This window comes from Adiantum capillus-veneris, chromosome 2 (assembly GCF_014529385.1).
Source record: "Adiantum capillus-veneris isolate H3 chromosome 2, ASM1452938v2, whole genome shotgun sequence".
NCBI lineage: Eukaryota > Viridiplantae > Streptophyta > Polypodiopsida > Polypodiales > Pteridaceae > Adiantum > Adiantum capillus-veneris.
The window spans coordinates 122178307-122183944 of NC_140932.1; positions in this window are offsets into that span (position 1 = coordinate 122178307).

Genomic DNA, 5638 nt, shown 5'->3' on the forward strand with positions numbered 1-5638 from the left:
TTTGTTGTTTTAACCAAATGTGAAGTGAGGGTTTCTTTCTAGATGAAGTCCTTGGAGCACTCTTATGGGAGAATATGCCTAGCAATGCTAGCCAAGGAAGCTTTGGGCATGTTGATCACTGGATATGCCCGACATGGTTGGAAAGGAAGCTCTTGATTGTTTTAATGAGATCCAAGTGAGGGTTTCTTGCCATGTTGTGGAAAGAAAACTCTTTGCTATTTTTAAAAATTCAAACTGAGGTCTTCTTGCCAGCTAATGAAGTCCTTGGAGTGCTGATCTTATGGGAGGATATACTCGTCAAGGCTAGCCGAGAATATCTCCAACATGATTATGAAATGGAAGCTCTTGGATGTTTAACTAAATGCAAAGTGAGGGCTTCTTGCAGGATATGGAAAGGAAGCTCTAAAATATATGCTGATGTGGTGCCCTTACAAAAGAAAGAAAATTATTCACGAGCTATTTGCACAAAATTTCATAGCGTATTGATTATAGGATACTCCTGACATGACTCTGGAAAGAAAATCCTAAGTGAGGGTGCATCCTAATCGTAGAATATGCCCCAACATGCTTGTAGCAAGGAAGCTATTGACATTTATGCATCTATTTTAAAAGTATGCACCAAGAGTGAAGTCTTGGAATAGGAAAGTTGATCTATGATGAATTTTTCAATGTAAAGTTGTTGGAGCCTAATGTTGTATTGAGTGATTCTCTTGTGGACCCGTATATACATACACAAGTGTGGATCATGATGTTGTAATAGGAAATTATCTTGTGGACATGTATTGTGAGTGTCGTACTCCTCCTCACGCCAAAAAGTGTTTTAAATAATCTTTATGGCATTTTCAGAGGGTGCAAGCAAGGGTTCCTCTCCAAATGCATAGATACAAAAATCTCCTGGAAAGTTTTCTACTCATCTATATGCTTATTTAGGCACTACTGGCTATGCTTTGGTTTACGTGTATGCCAGCTCTTGAGGATTGATGTTATCGATGGTATGTTGTACTTTGAGGAGTGTAATTCTATAGATGTAGAGAGGCAGACATATAGTGATTGAGGATAGTGTGAGACAAGCTTGGAAGATCAATTGGAAAGTAGATATGTCTTGCTACAATGTAGAATGTTAACCATGCTAAAGTTTGTGGATGAAAGAGGATTCTCCTTCATTGAGTCGCAATAATGCTACTCTCTCTCCTCTCTCTTGGGATTGTTCCTACATCTCTAGAGTTCAAAACTCTACTTCTTCTTATATCCGATGTCTTGAGTTCAAAACTTGTAGAATGCATCCTTAAGTTCTGTTGGGTTTGTTCCTACCACACAAAAAAAACTTTTATTGTCCATCTTATAGTTGAGACCCAGCACTATATGAACTGACAAGGCTCATTGATGAAGCGTGTCACATTTTGTTGGGAATAGCCTTTGAGCTATGATCGCGGCCTTCTGTGTGAACCTCCACTAAGGAACAAAATGATCATCAATCACATGATGCACCTACATCCAACCGGGATGCACAGGTGGCATATAAATAGCATGTGTCTATAGGTGGCATTAGACATGTGAGCACATGTTGGAAAAGGACCAAGAATGAAGTAAGCAATGATGCCAAGAAAAGTTGCTTGCATAGCTCTATATAAAGAGCTCTTTTGTACACATTTTATGATGGTATGACATTATATGAAAAGCATATGAATATATCATCAAACTATCTACCTTACACTCTACTCAATTTATCTCCTTTTTGTAATCAACATATATTGTCATCAATATGCTAACACCATGAAAGGTTCTATTACTAATCCTCCCTAAACCCAACAACTGGTATCAGAGCATGTGAGGGATTAGCAATCCTTGATCCTTGCATTAAGCTTTTAATCTAAGTAGCATAATAAGCCTATTACTAATCCAAGTGCAGTTAGCAAAGTGTGGGCAAGTTCATGGAAATCCATAGAGCCAATACCCTCCTTGGTAAAACTGCTATTGATTACTGTATGTATATATATTTCCACTTGCATTTAGGTCGCTTTTGGTGCTGCTTTTGCATGATTTCTTCTCTTCTAGTTACTCTTTATTTGAGCTCCAAACCATCGCATTGACAATGTGTGGCATTAGTGCTCCGTGAGCTCTTTCTGACAAGCTATAGGGCTCCCCAATCGGACTCCACTAATACAACTAATTTCTCAATAAATTTTGCAAGAATAGTGTAATATTTTCCCTCTAAGTTTCCTTGCAACAGCTCACGAAATTGTGTGTGTGTGTGTGTGTGTGTGTGTGTGTGTGTGTGTGTGTGTGTGTGTGTGGGTGGGTGGGTGGGTGGGGGAGCATTCAATACTCAAGGCACTTTTTTGGTGGAAGTAAAAATCTTGGAAGTCTTCAAAGGCCTACAAAGTGTGAAAGTCTATATTCTAAAGGTTTTGTGGACTTTTGGAAAGCCACATTCAATTGTGCTCTCTACACTCTCATACAATGATGCATAAGAAGAATTGGTCTAGCCCCCTTAACAAGATATGGAAAAAACAATGGCCGGAGGAAAGGTGGGAGCAAGTAATAGAGAACATCTAGAAGCCTAAGGTTCCACAGCACATGAAGGTATTTTTATGGAAGGTAATCTGGGGTGCTCTACCGACGAGGGTGAAGATTCAGGAGAGAGGGATTGGGTCAGATCGATGCTTGGGGTGCAGACTTGCTAGTGAAGATCTAGCCCACCTCTTTATGGATTGCCCAACTATCAAAGGCCTAGCAAGGAAAACATGCAAGTGGATCCAAAGAACATGGAAAATTGGTTTCTTCAAGACTGATCTATTCCTTGGAGGGAAGAATTCAGATAGTCCTTCCCTCCTCATCAGCACTCAAATTGTCCGATACTTCTTCTTACATAATGTATGGCGGACAAGGAACCGCTGTGTGTTTGAAGGAGGTTTCGAGGTGGCAAGCTTCGCAGAAATTATACAAGAAAGCAAAGTGTTAATATGGACACTCGGACGCAAGCAACACTCGGAGGATTGGTCTAGGACTACTTGTGCCTTGTTGTCAGCAGTTGGCATGCCTAGGACGGGGGAAAATACTAGCTATCGGTAATTAAAAGATATCAGAAGAACATGACAATGGACTTTGCTGCCCTCATAGCTGTTGTGATTTTGGTCTCTGTATGATGTCATGGCTCAACACGAGCATGACAAAACCTTGTAATTTGTTAGGTTGATCAATATAATTCACTCACAATTGTGAGTTTTGCTATAAACTTTAAAAAAAAGGAACCCTTAGTGTTGTGTTGGGTTAGGGAGATTTTCATTGTTTTCAGTGCATGATGGAAACTTACCTTTCATTTCACATCTTCCATGTCTTTACTTTTCTTGCATTCTATTGTTTTAGAATGCTAAAGTGAAGCTTTACCTTGCATAATTTTAGTAATTTTCTTTTTGGCAAACCTCACAGATGTGAGTGTGTTGATATTAATAAAATAGAAAAAAACAGACTTTCCCTACTCCTCATCCGAGCTCCCTTTGGTCTTTTGCTCCCTACATCCATAATTTTAGTAAATTTTACACACACACACACATTTTTTTTTCTTTTTTTTGCATTCTATTGTTTTAGAATGCTAAAGTGAAGCTTCACCTTGCATAATTCTAATAAATTCTATATGCGCACACACATATATTAATGAGTTCTTTTTATTTCACCTTTCATCTCACAACTTCACATGGCTTTACATTTCTTGCATTTTATAGCTTGATTTAAGTCAGTGTTAACGTTCGAGAAAGTCTCTTTTATTAAGCGGCTACTGATCGAGTTTCCTCCTCACAAAGAAGGAAACCGGAAATACTATCAAAAATTTTGAGATTTGCAAAATTTTTTGATGACTCTCTCACATATTTCATTGGTTTTTCTTTTGTTTACCATCGGTTTTTCTTTCGTTTACCATGGTTTGCAACTAGCTAGTCTCGATTTTCAATCGGCTCAAGACTAAGCTGAGGCAATCCTTTCCCAAACACTGATACCAATTTAATTCAACCTTACAATTTTATCACTTTCTTATCGTTTTTGAAAGCCATCGTGACCCTTTCACTTGTTCAAGCATATGTCTTTAATTTCACTAGAAATTTTTTATCAAAAATACGCGCGAATTGTTGCTAAACTATTACACCACTAAAGCTTTTAGCCTAAGATAGCATTTTCGCGGAGCGCAGAGCTTCTCCAAAAAGGACCTTGCCTCCAAATCTCCTTTAGGGACACATTCCCATCGATTATCTTCAAAGAGCGATCAAAGGCAAGAGAGTCCACAAGAAAAGCATTAAAAGGCAAGAGAGTTCACAAGCAAAGCATCAAAGCTTCGCATTAAAAAGCTTCAAGCTCCATAGCTAAAAGCTTTGAATTCAACAGGACAACAAAGGTGTTCAAAGCACGGCCAAGCAAGAACAAAGTCTCTAACTGCGAAGAGTGACTTCACCTTCAATTGAAGAGGTGCTTCACAATAACCAAAGAGAAAATGTATCTCTACTTTAAGCACTAAGAATGAGTTGCATCCGCACTAAATAAAGCTCACTGTAGCAGCAACCATGGCAACAGCACGAAAAACAACAAACGACAAAAGAACGACCAAACAAAAGATCGACAACGACAAGCACGAAGATTTAGCATCGGATGAAGACGAAGGGTCTGTTGCAATGGCAATAGACGTACTATGAAGACACAAATGAATGAGTGAGTCTCCCATCTTTAGATTTGAGGGAAGGTTTATTTTTTAGAGCCATTGTGGCAAACCCAAATTAATGAGCCTGTTATGGCAGTTGTATGAATGACTAAGCGTGTCTACCATAGTCCTCAGCCTAAGGGGAGGGTTGTTGGGAGTAGGCTTCGACCTATGATCCCGGCCTTCTGTGTTAATCTCCACTAAGGAAGAAAATGATCGTCAACCGCATGATGCACCTCCATCCAGTGTTCGGGAAAAGTGTGCCTCAGCTTAGCCTTGAGCCGGGTGCAAAATCAAAGTAGTTGATTGAGGGGAGGGCAAGAAGGAGAAAATTCGCTTAAAATACATGGAAAATAGTGTAATTTTGCAAAATACTGGCTAGTATTGTAAAATTTCCGATTCAGATTTGTCTTGGAGGGATTTTTGTATGTTTGTGAAAATGATTTTTCCCGAACACTGCCTCCATCCAACTGGGATGCATAGATGGCATATAAATAGCATGTGTCTATAGGTGGCATATAGACATGTTAACACATGTTGTAAAAGGACCAATAATGAAGTAAGCAATGATGCCGAGAAAAGATTCTTGCATAGCTCTATATAAAGAGATCTTTTGTACACATTTGATGATGGTATGACATTATATGATAAGCATATGAATATATGATCAAACTATCTACTTTTGTTGTCTACACTCTACTCCATTTATCTCCCTTGTGTAATCAACATATATTGTCATTAGTATGCTAACACCATGAATGGTTCTCTTATTAATCCTCCCTAAAGCCAACACATATCGCTCAAGAAAGGGGTAAGGTGATGAGTAAACCTCAACTTACTGGTGCTCCTAGCTATAGTTTCGTGACGCATGGACTGTACTTTTTGTAATATTGTTAAATAGTTCAATCTTGTTTACATATGCAAAGAATTTGTTTTATCGATTGTGCCCCACGA